At 40.8% G+C, this 19,393-nt stretch overlaps 1 protein-coding gene across 2 annotated transcripts in view; it reads left to right on the forward strand.

Annotated features, from left to right (window-relative positions):
- The window catches only part of LOC149316118 (copine-5), a 197,545-nt gene that overhangs the window by 118,938 nt on the left and 59,214 nt on the right, over positions 1-19,393 (forward strand). The window lies entirely within an intron of this gene.

Below are 19,393 nucleotides of genomic sequence, written 5' to 3' on the forward strand. Positions count from 1 at the left end.
TTCACCCTACTCATTGGCCTGAGATGAAGCAGTAATCTGGGATTTACTGTTTCAACTGGCCAAGCCAGCTGGGACATTTTTTAGTCCCTTCCATATGGGATTTTCCAGGTTTTCTGGGACAAATGGCAGTCCTAGAGACAGGTGCCTGGGCAACAACCTTTCTGTCCCCCTCCAGTTCCTGAGAGAGAATCAGAAGCACAACATCTATGATTCCTTTGTTCAGATCCTTTTCTTTCATTAAGGATTGATTCTTGATTCACCAGGATGGCCTTCTAATTTTTTGTGGAGTTATTGGGAAAAGTAATTCTAGCTCTCATGGGTCCATGGCTATTCCATGATTGCCTCTCCCATGGTTGCTCCAAGTTGAGTGGGAGCATTGCTGGTGCTGGACCATAATTCAGTATTGGCAGAGCTCCTGATTAGCTCAGAGTAGGAGCTGGAGCCAGCGCAGTAGAATCCAAAGTGAATCTGCTGCTCCCATAGTGGATCCACATCTAATAGGCACACCTACACAGAAAAAGGTGGCATACAAATGAAATTAATTAAATAAATAAATATAAGGAATGTTTCCAGGCTCTGCCAAAAGAGGCTTCTCATTTCATCTCAAGCCTTCTATCAAAAGATATAGCTGAGAATTTTTCTCCAGTGACATCAATAACCTGCCATTCCCAAGGCACTCTTACTGCATAATTACATGACAGTATTACAACTGCTTTATTTACCATGATTATCTTCTTAATCCTCAAAACTGCCACATGAACCAAGGGGCTTATCACACAAAACCATTATACCACAATCTCACTGTACTAGTCCTGTATTTCCCTGGAGCTTATTACACAATGTTAAGGCTCTCCCGGTGCTGTACCATGCTGCACTGCTGTTGGTTCATTTGTAAATTGATTATTCTTCTGTTTGAAAGCATCCATTCATGACCTCCTATTCCACTATGGTTTAGTAATCACTTTGGATATGAATCTCTCTGCTCCACTGAAATATTAGGAATATAGTATGAACAGTATAGGTGTGGTTTCATTGCTGTTCCCTTAGGCATTCCCCAGGGATCTCCAGCAGGGAATCTCCAACTGCTTCTAAAGATTTTGCTGGGGGAATCCTAAGATTCCCTAGAGCTATGAAGAGAACCACTGTACACTTGTTTGCCATTCTTTGGTGAAGGTTTTTTTAAAAAAACATTTTATTAAAAAAAAAATAAGAGGAGTAGCCCAATTTCAATATTCTGATGCAATCCTATTAAGGATTAATGCCCAGGGAAACCAAAGGGTTCAGAAAAAAATTCAAAGAGTAAATGAAGAGTAGATATATACAAAGTTTAAAGAGTAATATGTAAAAAGCAAAACTGGGTACATGTTGATTAATTGGGAAAAGCATAGAAAGAAATGGTGGAAGGGGCATAGTATGTGTTCATCTTCCCAATCTGGGCAGGAAGTGGGGGTGGTCCATAATACAGTTGGTCTGTATTAGATTCTGTGTCCATGGATTCCACCACCCATAGCTTGAAAATATATATATTTTAAAAGTCCATAAAGCAAATCTTTGATTTTGCCATTTTATAAAAGGGACACCATTTTACTACACCATTGTATATAATGGGACCTAGTGGTGTCACTGGGGTGCAGGAAGTGAGGACTGCACCAGGTGACACTCTAAGGGGAGGGGTGACACCACTGCTCCACAAACACCTGCATTTTGACAGAAATGGGCTGTGGCATTCATCTGCTTCCCTTTAAGATGCTTTAAGAGATGGTGGGAGTGGGGTGAAGCTCAGTGGAAGGAGGAAGGAGATAATTTTTTTAACATTAAAATTTCAAATTTCAAAATTGTAATTTTTTTAAAAAAATACTTTTTTAATTTAAAAAAAAATCTTCTTTTAAAATTGTCTTTAAAAATCCCACATTTTAACCAAATCTTCACTATGTATATGTAAATACATTTAGGTTCTGTGTGTGATATTGTAATTTGAAAGAATAATTTTAATTTTGCTAGTTGTTTATGTCACAACTATTTGCATCAAATTCAGCGGTATGTGGGAATTATGATTTACAAGTAACATTAGTGCAAAAAAGCATTACTAAGGATTCTGTACGGTGTGAAATGGGAAATCAATGGGGGGTGACACTATGAGTTACCACACTGGGTGACACCAACGCTAGTGACATCACTGCATCCACACATTTTGGTATCCATCAGAGGTCCTGGAACCAAACCCTAGGAGAATACCAAGGGCCCACTGTTGCATCATTATGTAATTTCACAACCAAACTATTGTGTTCCCATTTTTACACACCAGTCTTGGAGCAGGAGGTGGAGCAAGCAGAGTGGTGTACATGATATTGATGTATTTTAAATGTGAGAAAGCAAACAGAGGAACTAACATCATGAAAATGTAGTAGTGGTACAAAAGAGTGCATTGCCGTTGCACTACCTTATTGAATGAAGGAGAAGCAGTTTTGAAATGGAAACATCAAAGCAACTGAATAGTGTAATAATCTTCTAAGTAATTACAGCCCTATAACACAGAAGATGAAGATAATTCAGAAATCTGAGTACAGTTTCCAGACTAGAGAACCAAACACTTAGTGCATTTGAGAATAGAAATTAAGTCATATGGTTTTTAAAATGAAATTTCAGGCAGAGGGTGACTGTTGTATGTGTAATTATATCTAGGAATATAGATTACATAGAAGGGATGGGATGGGAACCTTTTCTTTCCACCTGTCATTTTGATGAAAATCCACCACCCTCATGTGATTAAATCAGGCAAAAAGTGCAGTTATTGTCAACTACAATTTTGTAGCGAATACAACTCAGCCTTATTTTACTGAGTTCAATATGGACGTATATTTCTAAGAAGCATGCTTATAACTCTAATTGAAGACTGTTAACCCACACATACTTACTTGGAAGTAAGCCCCATTGTAATCAATGGTTTTTTCTTCCAAGTCTGTGTGCTTTGGGTTGTAGCCTAAGTCAGAGATCATCTTTGATGCAAGTGGTATGTAAAGCTTTACCAGTGAACTTAAAAAAGAGGTCTGCCTGGGATGGCAGAGGTCTAATAACATGATTGCTGTTAGGAGGATGGTGTGCATGGTGCCTTCCATGGCCAATCAATAGTTATTTGGGCCATTTGGACCAGGGATAAGAAGGGTTCCCAGAAGTCATCCAGTGTATTGCTCAGCCAGGAAGAAACCATTGCACAAGCAGGTACTGGATGTGCATTTCACAATGGTGTTGAAAGGCTTAGGACATGTCCTGGAAAAGGAGGATGTCTGATCACCCTGAGTGAAGTTTAATTCGGAATAGATTATTAAAGGTACTTTATTTTTTTGTTACGTTGTACCTCTGTTTCTTAGCAACATTTAAAATATCCTTAACCTTACATTTATTTGAATAGCTCAAGGATTGGCCACATTGTTGGGAACTGGATGCCAATGCACAGTTCTGAGTTCATTCAAAGGAGAATCCAGACAAAATGACTATCCTTGCAACACAGGGTGTAATTAGCTGTCTAAGAGTGAGAAGGAGGATGTTCTAGAATGGTTTACATACAAACATACATACATACATACATCTTTATTGAATAAGTCTCCAGACCATTTCAAAGAATACAAGATAAAACATACATAGTTAAAACTTACATAAAAAGAAATCTCTATAAAATTTAAAATATATGGCTCTGGTTACACTGTTGTAATTTGCACAACAGTCTATCTGGGATCCTTTTCTTCTTCTTGCTTCTGTAGAATAGCAGCTTTCACTGCAAACAAGGCAACCCTAAGTGTAATAAAAGGCTCAACTCCTCGCAGTAGCAGAGCCAGCTTACTTTCTTTCATCATCCCTTTCCCTCAAATTTCTGAGGATGGGAGTTAGATATTGCTCTCTAATACAGTTATATAATTGACAATGCAGCAGGTAATGTGTAAGATCTTCAACTTTAGATGCCCCACATATACAGAGTCTATCAAGAAAAGGGATATCCTGGTATCTTCCTTGAATCACCTTTGAGTCCATTTGCTCAAAGCGAAGTTTGGCAAAAGTCTTCCAATGTTCTCTTTTCATAAGGAAAAACAGATATTTTTCTTCCTGGAAGAGTGTTTTACTGAGGCCAGTGCAGCCAGATCTAACTGAGCTCTAATGTCAAGCACTCTTTGTTTAAACATGCTGCCAGCATTTGTATTGGTCTTTCTAATAGCCATTATGCTGAAGCCCACACTGGAAAGCCTTTTTAAAAAGTTGATAAACCATGAGTTTGATGTAAGATTATTCTCCTGTTCAATTAAACATAACTTGGGTAGTCTGTCATCGCACATTTGTGTTAACTTGATCCAATAATTAAATATTCGAATTAAACACAGGTCAGAAATAGCCATAGCAAATTCTGCTCTAATTGCTTATGCTGGAGTACTTCTTGCCACTCCCAATATCAGTCTTAAAAATTTATTCTGGGTTCTTCGATTTTCATATTTGTATTGATTTCCCAGATTTCTGAGCCATACATCAAGATTGGCAATACCATTGCCTTGTATACTTTTCAAACTGGATAAAATGAGCAGGGATAGTTAAAATTCAATAACCTGTTTAAAGTATGAATAGAGGTAGATGTTTTCAATTCATTCTTCTTTATCTGTGGAGCCCAAGATCCTCTAGATGCAAAAGTTATGCCCAGATAAATATACACTTCCACTTGCTCAACTTCTTTAGAATCTATATGCCATTTATGAATTTTCCTTTTTTTTTTTTTACCAAAAATGAGAACTTTAGATTTGCTGTTGTTAATTACTAGATAATTTGGCAATAAGTGCTAAACTTTCTCAACAATCTACGCAGGCCTATCACAGTATAGGAAAATAAAATCATATCATCTGTGTATAAAAGTACAGTAACAGCTCTATTCAAAACATTGGGCATATGAAAATCCACACCATACAAATCTGAAACAATATCATTAATTTAAAAATTAAAAAGAAAAGGGGCCAAAATGCAGCCCTGCCGAACACCTTTAGAGGTAAGAATCTTATTGGTTAGAGCCAGATTTGCACCAGTTTTAACTTGTAGACTGGTATCTGTATAGAGCTCCTTTATTAGAGAAGTCTCCTGTCAATATTAGTTTTTTAAAAAAAATTGCCACAGAAGATTCCTATTAATTGAATCAAAAGCCACTCTTAGATCTATGAAAGCTGTATAAAGTCCTCCACCTGTTATTTCATTTATTGGTTACAGAAAATAGAGAGTATGTGGGAGAAATCTAACTCTACTCAGGCTGAGATCTTTCATTATGTGATCAGGTGTTTGGATTGAAAGTCGATCCAAGAAATCAGAAAGAATGTGTATTTCATCTGCATTCACCTAGGAAACATAAAGGAGCAAAAGGGATTTTCCAAATGCTAGGTTTAGAAGAGTGCTAGAAATAATGAGGCTCTCCAGATGTTGGCCTGAAACTCCCAGCCTTCCTCACTATTGACTATGATGGGAGTTGCAGATCAACAACATCTGGAAGGCTGCATTATTTCCAGTTCTGGGCTGGAATATTGGTGCTACAAATTCTGCACACAATTTGTTAAGGCAGTCCTTGATGCAGCCTGATATCCCACTTAATTCTCCTTAGAGTGCCTTTTTCACTGGCACAAAGGCCTAATTTTTGTTACAGTCTCTTAATATAACCCCTTCTGGATCCGCAAGTTTAATTTTTCTGTAGCAGCTCAGAATCTGAATAACTTTCTAATTTAGGTCAGTGGCTGTGTTCATCGGGTTAGACTTTTGCTCTTAAAAACTGTTATCATGCAGCAGGAGAGATTAATGAGCATGGAAGACTTAAAGTGACCCCATTTGGAACCATATTTAGATTTTGTGTGTAAATCAGAGCAGCACCTAGAAATATGAGGGGAATGGAGATGCATTCATGACCTTACATGAACATGTCACTAGTCTGAACATTATAAAAGAAAGACACCAAAGGTTTACAGTCAAGATGATCCTGGCCCTTTGCTTCTAGCAAAACTGAAGACTTGTTTAATTATATCTTACATTACATTTTCTATTTTCCAAAAGGAGCAGGCGTTTCTCCTCCTTTTTAGCCTGGAATCTTTTCTTACAGTGGCACAGATTGTTGACTTCCTGCTTAAAAATAGTAATAATAATTTTTAAAAACCTTGTATATTATTTGGCCCATCTCAAAGTAGAAGTTTAAATAATGGGATAGACTTCAGTAGTGTGACTTCAAGGTTGGTTTTTAGTGGATATTGGTGTTTCTTTTTGTTTTATGCTCTCTTTCTTTTTATATGCCCTTTATATTGTCTAACATAAATGTTGTTCAAATGTTGTTTTATTGTTGAAGTGTGGTGTGAGTAACGACAAATGATTCTGACTGACACCACAATCTAGAACTGTTAAGTGGACTGAAAAACACATGAGGAAACTAAAGCTGAAAACCTAAGTGAAAAGAGAAAGCAAGACCCATCCAGTTTGGGCAGCCCAGTTTCACTTCTCAAGAAGCCCCAGATCAACACAGATGGAGGCTTCTGCTTGGCCAGTTTCAGACCCCAAAATGGGGGCAGTGGATGGTCTTGTGGAGACTACTAATGGATTTTGGTCTGCACTTGCCCAGCCATGTGCTGACCTTTTAATACTTGTTATTCACAATAAATTTGTCATCTTTTGATTTCAGTGGCTTATTGGCTTTTTACCAGTCTGCCAGAGATCTAGAATTATATCCCTATCTTTCTGTTACTCAAAAGCACAGGTGCACTTGAATTTTATTCTGAATGAACTATTTTTAGAATTGGCCTGTTCTCTGAAGAATGTAAAAATCATTTACAGCTGTTGATAAGGATAGAAAAGGTAAAAAGAAAAAAGAAATCCATTATATTGCGATCCCTGCTGTGGGAAAAAGCACTAAACAGACCTCGAAATCTAAAATTTTGTAATGAGGCACTCAAATATAGAGAGCGCACAATGACCAGAATAAATTATGCAAATTACATTGCAACTTTTGTATTACATTTTCACATAATTTCTTCCATTTGATGTAGGGATTGGATGGCTGTAGGCCTGAGCAAAGTATTTGGGCTAATGAATACAAGTCCAAGTACTGTCGACAGTTGAGCTTGGAAAGGTTACTTCATTCAACTATAATTCCCAGAATCCCCTAATATACATGCCCAATGATCATGTCATTTTGAAGATTCTAAGAGTTATAATCTAATAAAGCAACTTTTTCAAGTTCTGATTAGAGGCAGAGGTTGTGGGGGGTCTGGGAAAATGTATCATTAATAATACTTTTGGGGGGGAGGGAAAATGCCATGGAGAGGGAACAAACACCCATTGTAGCTATCTGGATTACACTCTACATATGCTTCTCATTATTCTTGACTATTACTGGTTGAGTATCTGTTATCCAGAATCCTGAAATCCAAAATACTCCAGAATCTAAAATGATCCACAATGGTTGGCTAAGTGATACCTTTGCTTTCTGATGGTTCAGTGTACACAAGCTTTGTTTCATGCACAAAATTATTTAAAATATTATATATAAAATTATCTTCAGGCTAAGAGTATAAAATCTGAAACATTTCGAGCCCAAATCATTTTGGATAAGGGAGACGCTACCTGTACTGTGCATTGAAGATTAATTAATATATTCCAGCAATTAATTACTTGCCACCACGAATTGCTCTTATAGGACCATGGCATCATGTAGATAGAACCTGCTGTAGGTGGAAAGGATGTGGCCTTCCAGATGTTGTTGAATTGCACTTCCCAGCAGCCCTAGCCAGCATAGCCAATGCTAAGATGTGGTGGGGACTGCAGTTCAACAAGTTTGGAAAGCTGAATAGTTTCTGCTCATGATCCAAAGGGATGATGTTTGATGAAGACTAGGACACAAGTCAGTTGGATCAATACATACAGCAGCTTTGTTGGAAATCCTGAGAGGTGAGGGGCTATCGTGATTGTCAGTGTCTGCACATTTCTGTCACATAACTACCTTAAACGTCATAAAAGAATGGCAACAAATCTTGCTGAGATCAGAATCAAAATTTCATTTCATAGCAAACAAACTTTCTAGAGAGTTCAGGATTTGATGGGAATGCCATGATCCACTTACTAGAGATTTTTAGAAGAACCAAGTTCACATTGTGATTTTTAACAGTCTGCATGAAGTCTCTGGGCACCCTTATCATGACAAGGTGCCTAAAGGAATTATGCAGAAAACTTAGCATGTTTGGAATACCTACCATATTTCTGACGGAATCAAAGTTTGCAGTTATATTATAGGACTGCACTTGAGATGGATAAACTACATTCTGCCATCAAAGGTAGACAGGCAGAAGAAGGAATTAGTGCTACTTACTAAGGTTATACTTGGAATAGAAATTGTCTCAGTAGATTGGTTTGAAACAGATGTTCATGAGAATTAGGTTTGGCACAGGAAGACAAAGAAATGGCTTATTGATAGGTTAAAAGTCTGAATAGTGCCTCTAGCAGTTTGACAGGTTGTTGCCAGTTTCCCCCCAAAGACTCTTTTGGGGCTGGATTTTGTCAGCCAGTTTCTTCATTTGTACTGTTGTCCTTTTTTTTGGAACTTGTTTCTAATGTTAGATGAAAAGGAGCATCTGCTACTCGGGTGGGAATCTATAATTGGTTTAGAGCCAGTTTCTCCTCCTCCCAGCTTTCCATGAGCCAGATGGCATTATAGTTTTAGTTTCCACCCTGGCTAAGTTTCTCTTTTGCATATGAGCCTATCCAGCTTGGTCTTGCAAACTTCAACAGAAGGCTTTCTCTCCTCCCAGGGTGGTGAGGACATGGAGACCCTTCCTGGTGGCTGCTCCCAGGCTATGAAACTCCCTCCCAGGAGAGTTTTTATTGGCTCCCTCTTTGCTCTTTTTACCAGCAGGCAAAGACCTTCCTATTTAAACAAGTCTTCAGCCTTTAACTGGTTGGGGTAGAAGAATGTGCAATGGGTGTACCATTCTTAAGTGTGTAATATTGTGTTTTTAGTTGTTTTAAATTAATGATTTTAAAGTAATGTTTAAATTGGATTGGCTGTTTAATGCTTTAAAAAACCTTGTGGACCACATATTATTTTAGCTACTTTTGCTTTAACTTATATTGTAAACCACTTTGGGTCCCATTTTGGTAGAAAGGTGGGGTATAAAGCAAGCATGCAAGCAAATAAATGAGGAGAATCTTTTCAATACCACACTGCCTTATCTCAGCAGAACCTGGAGCTGGATAGGAAATATCTTCTGCTCTGTGAACTGTATGGAGATACTTACATATATGGAAAATACTGTTACTTTTGAAAGTGATGGATAATGGAGAAAGAGAAGCAAATTTTAAAAAGTTAAAAGTAGTAAGTTTCTGCAAATGTCTATAAGTGGCTGCATAATAGCTTGCCTTGTAGAAAATTTGCAGCACCTTTGAACTTTAGTAGATTTGAGCCTACTTCCTCAGATGCTACCAACTTCTGTCTTCCAGTTAGTCTCAACAGTGCTGCAAGATCACTTTGCATAGTTATTTTCCACACTAACACAGCTGTGTTTTTGTTATTTTGAATTTTTGAATTTAGAAAACTCTGTTATTTTATGTTACCTAAATCTGATAGTATGAGGCAAATTGTCCAGAAACTGTACTGTGGACAACAGAATGTGCTGTTAAAACAGACATGAAATGAATTGTTTGATGTGTACATCACTAGCTGCAAGAGGCAGGCTGACTGAACTTTGATGCTTGAGGAACATTTCTCAAGTCATGAAGCTCAATAGGGAGCTGTATTTGCCTCTGCCATGTCCTCTCTTAAGTCCTGATAAAAGCAAGGGAAAGCCAACAGGGGAAGCAAAGCTGGGATGTGAATCCCACTGTTATCTCTCCAGGTACTGATCAGTTACATGATAGACTCCATGTCTCTATCTGAGTGAACAAACAAATCAATTACTCTGCCACTAACAGCCAAGATGGTGGTGGAAGCTGGAACAAAACACAGCATACAGTACTGTACCATATCCATGTTGCTTAAATCAGTGCTTCATGGATTCTCTGTTCCAAAATAGGGGAGCAGCAATTTAATGTAGCAGAGACCAGTACCATATTTGTGAATTAGTGGCTAATAGTTCCCAGACTGGTACTGGTCTGCAGGCCACCACATTGAATAGCACTAGCTTAAATGAAACAGCCCTTGTTAATTTTTTGGCCTTTAACAGCTGCACTTTTTAAGTGAACATAACACTTTTTTAAATTAATGGAATAACACTTTAAAATGTTCAAAGCATGTTATCTGATTGTAATTTTTACAGCAACCCTGTAAAGGAGATCTGTATTAGTATTCCTGTCAAGAGACACTCAGACCAAGGACATCATGGATCTTAGGACTAAATCAACCCAATAATTTATATAAATGTTGACTTACAAAATCCCCATTAATTCAATGCATCTACTCTACCTGAAACCAGAAATTAGATTTAGATTTAAGAATTCCATCCTTCACCTTGATGACTGTCATGACCGTGAAACAAGATTTCAGGTTTGTGCATAGCACTGCTAGTGAATAGTTATCAATAACAGCAGCCTTTTATTATATTATACATACCTAGTACCTATTATATCTGCCTAGTACCTTTTATTGATGCTTTGTAGCATTTTGATTTCCACTGAATTTGCCATCTTTTGATTTCAGTGGCTTACTGGCTTTTTACCAGTCTTCCAAAGATCTAGAATTATGATCCTATCTTTCTATTACTCAAAAGCACAGGCGCACTTGACATTTTATTCTGAATTTAGAATTGGTCTGATCTCTGAAGAATGCAAAAATCATTTACATATGTTGATAAGGATAGAAAAGGTAAAAGGAAAAAGAAAGAAGTAAAGAAAAAAGTAAGGATAAAAAAGTTAAAAAGAAAAAAGAAAAAAAGTAAAAAAGAAAGATCTACTTTGATCTTTTCCAATCTGGTGCCTGCCAGATATTTTGGACTACAATTGGATATGCTGGCTGGGGCTGATATCTGAAGAATGCCATGTTTGCAAGGTCTGATCTATGGTCTCTTTCACATTGCCTCATTATAGAACTTTGATATCACTTTATATGTTATACCTCCATTCAATGGAATCTTAGAATCTGAGGTCTCATGAGCTATTTAGAATTCTCAGCCAGAAGGGCTCTAGTGCCTTACCAAACTACAAATCCCAGGAGGCAGTAAGATGGGGCAATGGCCATTAAAATAGGACCAAAGTGTAGTTTATATATAATGAGAAGAATGCGGAACTACATGTGGAACTACACACGAGTACTATCTGAATGCTAGAGCAAAGAAATTTTTATTCACTTCAACTTGGGATTTCCTGGCCTTATGTTCTAGTCATAAACTAAAGAGTAAGGACAGAAGAGTACAGCTTATACATGCACCCATGTTTAAAAATCTGCTGGACTAGAGCATCTGTGTGTCTGCTTGGCTACACTTGCATGGGAGATTATTTATTTTTAATTACATTTTATCATAATGTACATTATGCAGAATGTCCCAGCCATAGCCAGTGGCCATGTTGGCCAGAGGATTCTGGGAGACATAGTCTAAAAAGTAAGTTTTCTAAATTTTGCAATCTGATTACACCTCAATTCTGGAGCATATGAGGTGCCTAATTTGGGCTAATGTCAAATGCAAGACCAAGGTGTCTCTGTGGAGATTTCATGTGTATTCTGTACCTTCAACTAAAGATAACATCAGACAGGTAAGAGGCTCCATCAGTCATGCTGGACCTGAGCCTGAAGAATCTAGTTTTCCAGCAGAGCAGAACCCCTGTTCCAGTCTGGTTGGTGAAAAGTTCAGTATTCTATCTCCCAAATACATTATTTCCCTCCATCTTTCTGTTGCTTCACCTGCTCCTAAACAAATCCAAGCAAATTTTTAAATTGACTTTTTTCCTCTCATTTCCCTTGCAATTCCTGCACTGGATCTTTAATTAGTTTGTTTTGACTGCTGCGTGGGCCTTTCCCCCCCATTTTTAGATGGTATATTTTTAGCTTTAGTTGCCATGGAAACATGTGACACTGGGACCAAGATCGAGACAACAAACGCAATCTTCGCCTCATTCGGTTGCCTGACTGAAAGTGTGCTTTTAAAATATTAACCTTTTCCTTGTCCGGTGCTTGAAAGTGGCAGGGATGGTTCATACAACTGCCACAAATCCTTGCTGCTTAAAGAGTGGATGCTTGGAGAACTGGAAGGATTTAAAGATATTTATATAGCTGTTACTGGAGTTCCGTCAGACCTGCTGACCTCTTAAATTATGTTTGCTGTCATCATCCAGTTGCCAGTTATGTAGCCTAAATGGCATTGCTCCTGCACAACAAGATGGTACCAACTCAGGCTGTCCAGTGATAGTTTGAACTGGTGCCAAATGCATCAGCACATTTGTGGCTCACTTTTGAAAATATCAAGGTTGGCAAATGGACTAAATAACTTTTGCAGGGTGAATCCTAAAGGAGAGAAGCACAAACAGCTTAGTGTAAATTGAAAAGATTCAGTGGTCATGGAATGGTGATTGACTACTTGGATGAAAAGAGTGATAATAAACTGGAAGGAGGTGAAAAATGGAGTGCCTTAGAAAAGGACACAACTGGCTGGCTGGCTCGAATCTGGTGCCATAATAAAATACACTTCTCGGAATTCAATAGTTTTGAGCCATGGCAGTTAAAGTAGTGTCAAACTGGATTATTTCTGCAGTGTGGATGCAGCCCTAGTCTCTGTTCAAGAGTCTTCTTCAACAATAGGTTTTCCCCCCCTCATTTCTGTGTGCTGACACAGCTCCCTTTGACTTGGCTCATGCCAACAAAATGCCTTTCCCATCCCCTATTTTTTCATTCTCCATAGGGAGCGGATACAGATCTGTGCAGTCAGCACATTTTAAAATGGGATGCTGAGACAAATGTTTTAGTATTCCCTCACCATAATTGGAAACAGGAACTCTTTATGTCAGGATTTGAGATCTATTCTCACATTTGTGTTTGACAGTAAAAGATGGCATGACAAATGTCCATTTTTTAAAAAGAAGTAGCAATAGCATACCTGAAAGGGTTGTGAATAGCAAACCACACACAAAACTGGAGGCATGACCATGGGTTGCCCTCATCATCATCAGGGAGACAAAAAGGTGAATCTGTTATAGATTTTGGGTACAACATTTCAAACTGTTTTTACAGTCGAATTGCAAGAGGTAGCTTCATCCCCTACTGACTGGCATTGGGTCATAGTTAACTGTGGTGGTGTCTCCTCACTTTCCTCCAATCTGGCTGAGGTGGGGGGGGGGGACTCTGCTGAAGTTCTTCATCAGCTGCATCAACAACCAGCCACTGAGATTTGGAAAAGGAGGAGAGGGAGGTCATCTAGAGCCAGAGGTCTTCTTGTGCTAAGTCCTCTGCACAGGATTCCTCATATTCTATAAGTAAGCTGTCAAGCCAGTAGCAGAGGCCACAGAGTGGAAGACAGAGAGATGTTGTTAACACTTGAGAGAGTGCCAGATGGGTAATTCCTCTTCTCACAGAGTAGGCTGCAGAGTAGACTGCAGTTCTCTGGCCCAGAGGTCTCTGGTCTCCAGTCTCTCAGAGTTGAGGAATCTCTAGTCTTCCAGCGGTGCTTGGGTCTAGTGCAGGGGTAGGCAACCTTTTTGAGCCAGGGGCTGGGTTGCTGTCCCTCAGACAACTGGGGGGCCGAAGCCAGGGGGTGGAGCTTCCACCTTCCGGGGGCAGGGCCTCCTCCTCTTTGCCAGTCCCTGATGGGGCCCCAGGCCCTGTCAGAGGTTGGGAAAGAGCCGGCGGGGGCCGCCAGCGCTGGAGGCCTCCCCCTCTTTGCCAGCCCCGTCAGAGGCTGGCAAAAAATATGGCGGGGGCCATCAGTGCTGGAGGCCTCCCCCTCTTTGCCGGCCCCTGACGGGGCCCCAGGCCCTGTCAGAGGCCGGCAAAAAAGCCGGCGGGGGGCCGCCAATGCTGGAGGCCTCCCTCTCTTTGCCAGCCCTTTTGCCATCGCTGGGGCCCTCCAAAGAGGGCTCCGGTGACGGCAACAGGCCTCCCAGAGGGCCGCTGCCGCCACCGGAGCCCTCTTGGAGAGCCCCAGCCACGGCAATGGGCCTCTTGGAGGGCCCCAGCGATGGCATCAGGCCTCCCAGAGGGCCGCTGCTGCTGCCGGAGCCCTCATGGAGGGCCCCGGCGAAGGCAACGGGCCTCCCAGAGGCCCACTGCCGCCATCGCAGCCCTGTTCGAGGGCTCCGGTGGCCGCAGTGGGCCTCCCAGAGGCCGCCGCCAATGGCGGTGAGGTCTCGCACGACCTTTCTTGTGGTCGTGCGAGACTTCGCCTCTAGGCTGCCGCCATTTTGTTTTTCAAAATGGCGGCAAAGTCTCACGCGAGACTTCACCACCATTTTGAGAAATAAAATGGCAGCGCCCGGGAGCAGCGAAAAGCCGCAAGCGGCGGTGGCGGTGGCAGGGGCAAGCAGGAGCCGGCTGAAAGACCTCCGTGGGCCGCATCCGGCCCGCGGGCCAGAGGTTGCCGACCCCTGGTCTAGTGTGTCCTTTCTTTGTACTAGTGGTCTCATGAGGTAATGGGACATCAGGTAATTGAAATCATGGAGCAATAATGAATGGTATGTACATGACAAACTAGTCATGTGTTTCTGCCCAGCTGGCCTGTGTAGAAGCTGGAGACTTGGAGGAGGAAGTAGAGGAATCCAGCCTTGAGCCTGGCCTCAGTTCCTCAGTGCCTGTGCCAACAGAGATTGCTGCCAATGAGGACAGTCAGGAACCTGGCACCAGTGAAGCAGAGGTTCCTGCCAACTTGGAAAATGAGGAGAATGAAGAGGCAGACTTACCTGTGCCTTTGTTCAGCCAACGGAGATCAGAAAGAGAGAACATGCATCACTCCCAAAGAATTTATGCAAAATGCCAAGCAATCAAGGAACAGCTGCACAAGTGAGAGCTGGGAATAAAATCTGGGAAGAACAACAGGACATTGTCAGAGGTTAATTGACATGTTTGGTAAAAGCACCCTTGTTTTAAACTCTTGTGTTGCTTGACTTTCTGGACCGGACCTTTGGACCTTTTCCTGATGATTCTGCTTGTTGAAACTCTGAACTCTTGGACTGCCTGACTATTCTGCTTGCTCAAACCCTGAACTCTTAGACTGCCTGACTACCCTGCTTTCTGCTATTCTGAACTCTTGGTATGCTCTGATTTCTTAGCTTTCTGATACTCTGGACTTTGACACTATGTTCTCATGCTTCTTTGCCTGGTTGTTATCTTGTAACCAAACACTCTGTAACTCCATTGCTATTGGCTGCTGGCAGCTTTCCCAGACACCAGTAAAGATTCCTGGGTTATTGAGTTTGACCCAGCTCTCAGTGAAGCAAGTGCTTATGACAACAGAGGGGTGATAGCAGTAGTCCAAACTGAGGCCCATATGACATATGTGGAGCAGGGATTCCATGACAGCAAAGAAAACACCTGCCTTGAGTCCTGATTTTGGAGAAAAGACAGATCAGATCTAAAATAGCTGATCCCCTTGTTGCCTCTTCCACCTTTTGGACAATGAAATTGTCTTCCAGGCAAGTGAGGAATTTGCTAGACCTTGAGGATTTGGCTGAGTTTGACTTCCAGCAAATATCCGGCTAGTTAAAGTCACCCATCACTACTACATCTCTCCTTTCTGAGTGTGTGGTCACCTGTCCTAGAAAGGCATCATTCAATTCCTCCATCTGACTTAGAGGTCTGTAGTAGACTCCCACAGTAACATCCCTGTTGTTTCCCTCCCCTTTAATTTTTTATCCAGATGCTCTCCACTTGGCTTCCAGGATTTATGTCCTAGATCTCTTCACTGGTGTAAATGTCCCTGACATATAAGGCTATTCCTCCTCCTTTCCTGTTTGGTCTATTTCTCTTGAAAAGGTTATACCCCTGTATTCCTACATTCCAATCATGAGACTCATCCCACCAAGTTTCAGTGATGCCTATTATATCATATTTGCTTTGTTGTACTAGGAATTCAAGTTCATCTTGCTTATTTCCCATGATCTGTGCATTAGTGTAGAGACATCTTAGACCATGGATTCCCCCTACTTGCTGCTTGTGCAAGGGTTTTTTTGCCTCCCACTTTTGGGTCCTTGCACTGTTTGTCTTGTTCCCTCTATGACAGTTTGACTATTTTCTCCAGCCCTTTTGCCTTCCAGAATACTCTCTCCCTCCCCCCTCCCCCCCACATAACTCAGTTTAAAGCCCTCCAGATCAAATTTTTGAGACTATTGGCAAAAACATTTTTGCCAACTGGCGTGAGATGCAACCCATCCCTTGAGAGAAGTCCCTCCTCATGGAACCTCAGACCATGATCCAAAAATCCAAAAATCCAAATCGTTCTTGGCGGCACCATCTGTGGAGCCAGTTATTCACCTCTGCTGTTTTCCTCTCCCTTCCTGGACATGCCCTTTGACTGGGAACAGAGATGAGATGACAACCTGTGCATCCATCTCTTTCAACTTCCTACCCAAATTTAGCACATTCCATGGAAAATATTATTCAACTGATGGAAAAACACTAGGGACCAAGACCACGCATGGTTTTGAACCCAATGGTGTAGTAACATAACAGCAGATGGTCCTTCCATGACAACATCCAATATGAGCTAAGTCATGTATAGAACATGGATGAGCAGAACCTTCTCTGACAGCTGAGCATGTGATTTCTGCTTGGCTTTTTGATATGAATGTAACAGATCATTGGTTTTCAGATGGTTTTTGTGTGAGTTTAGCTTCTAACTCACAGAAAAGAGAGCAGACATATCAGCTGCTGCCTTTATTAAATCCACTGAATACTTCCTATTCAAATACACATTTTAATGCTTCACATCCTTCCATCTTAAAGAGTGCTTTTCATTGTGATGAGCTGCCTATCCATATCCGTATTATTTCTTCTGGAATATTAATCTATTTCTCACTCTAGGGCTTATTCAGTAGTAACCTTTACTCAACTCTGCTCTGTATTTTATAATGTGCTCCTCTTCTGTCATTCACTGGACAGTTCAGTAGTTTGCTGGCAGACTAGTTGGGTTAAAGTGGCACTGAAAATATTTAGAAAGCAATCCCAAAGGTCACTGGGGATATGGCAACATCTCAGCAAATGAGCTCCAGCCAGAGCTGAAAGCAAGATTCTCCACTCTTACGCCAGTGCCCCTGAGAATTCAACTTGTCACCTGTCAACATACCAGGAGCCAGGGGCAATTTAATCACTGTCACTCTTCTAACAGGAATTTAAGAAACCAGTTAGCTGCCAGCATTTCTTGACACTAAGTTAGTGACTAGAAACTTGACAGGGACAGAGGACGGGCTAGGAATGATTCTGTCCAGTATCTGCATGGATTTCTTAGGAGAAATAACTACACTTGGCATCACTGTGAGTGAGGGATATACTTTTGAGCAGTTTGAGTCCCCCAATGTTAACTAAAGGATTGCAAATGTTGTCATCGTCTGCTACCTGTTAATCATTGTTTAAATTGTTCAACATTTAAATAGTTTCCAGTTATAATTATGAAAAAAAATATAATTATAGAGAGAGCTCATCTGGCAGCCTTCATACTTGATTACAGTTTAGGGACACCACCACAACTACTCTTACTACTACTACTTGTTGTTGTTTAGAAGTATGAGTGAAAGGTTTATGGACAGAGTCCTTTTAGTGAACTACAGCACCACAGAGGAGGAAAGAAAAGCAGGGGGCGGGGGGGGGGGGAATCTATCAGCTCCCAGGAGCTGATTTCTCATCTTCTATCAAAGTCACTGCATGCATGGCCTTTTCCTACTTCCTCCTACCATTGCTGCCAAAAAGATTCCAGCCCATATCTCAGTGGTCTGCTCACCAGAAAAATGCTTGAGATAGCTAACAACAACACACCAGTCATGATAAAATATGAAAGTTAATAAAAAGTTCATTTGAATGAAATCGTGTTCATCTGGTAGCATAAGATAAAAATAGACACACTCAAATGGATATCCCACAGAAGAGAGTTATTCAACTGAGAAGCAGCCACAAAAAAGTCCCAGTCAACAATTTCAATGAACCTTGTATCTATCCATGTTGGGAAAAGCAGCAGGGCATGTTTGGTGGACCAGGGGAATAATCAGGGTGTCTCAACTGTTTGCCACTCCCAGTCCAGAAGCTCCAATAATCATATTAATAGCCAATGCATTGCATACTGGTAACATATTATGAAATGGAAAAAAATAGGATATGCTTTCTGAGTTGTAGTTCCATAAGAATCCTGGTTCATGCAGTTTTGAAGTGACCAAGGCTTGTGACATTGTCTTTTGCTCTAATCTAGAAGAAACATTGAAACTAGGTTCATCCTACAGAAATAGATGAGCATCTTGTGTGCACTTTGTTATTGGAACATCCTGCAGCAAGACTGGGAGTTCCATTTTGCACACCTTGCCTTTCAAGGGCCATGCCCCCTCATATGGTAGGTCCTTGGTATGCACTGGGGCTTGATTCAAGGATACCCCGTGAATATCAAAATCCATGGATGCTCAAGTCCCTATATATACAATAGTGCAGAAAAATGGTGTCTCTTATATAAAATGGCAAAATCAAGGTTTGCTTTTTTGGATTTTAAAAAAAATATATTTTCAAGCTATGGATGATTGACTCCATGGATGCAGAATCTATGGATACAGAGGGTCAACTGTATATGCAAAGGCGCCTGGATAAAATTTCAGTTTGTTCACTTTCATTCCACCTATTTGTTGCCTCCAGGTATCAAATTAGGACATGAACCACTTATCTAGGAGGAGATACAGAGTTACCATCTTGATATTCATACCAGTGGGCTCCAGTTCTCTGGACTAGGTTCAGACCCACTCCTAGGGAAAATGAGACAGCAACCACCTAAGGTGAAAGATACTAGAAAGCAGCAACATGTAGCAGTCCCTTGGCTATTCCCTATGAAATCTCTGTGTGTTCTTCTTTGTGCATGTCATACAACCTGTTCTGCTGTTCTGAATTGGCTGAGTACACTCAGGGTTGGTGAAGGATGCTGTGCCAGTATTCAAATAGCAGTATAGAGTTTCTAGACCTCAAGCCCTGGCCTGGAATCTCAAGGCCTGGACACTCTTCTTTGAACTTCAAAACAGGGTTGAAGGATGTCAGGATCAAAGTACTGCCTTGGAAAGTGTGTATGTTTATTCCTTCTCTGTACCCCCATTTGTTAGACTTGGCCTTTTTCTGTTGAATAGCAAACTGTGCAATTGAGTGTAATATAACATTTGTAACACCATCAGGCTCTGGTCCTGTGATATCACAAGTGCCTTCCTCAGGTCCCAGGTTTTGGTGCTGAAATCTCAGGACCTGGGGTAGTCC

This window comes from Sceloporus occidentalis, unplaced genomic scaffold (genome assembly GCF_023333645.1).
Source record: "Sceloporus occidentalis isolate IW3139 unplaced genomic scaffold, rSceOcc1.0.p SCAF_3, whole genome shotgun sequence".
Lineage (NCBI taxonomy): Eukaryota > Metazoa > Chordata > Lepidosauria > Squamata > Phrynosomatidae > Sceloporus > Sceloporus occidentalis.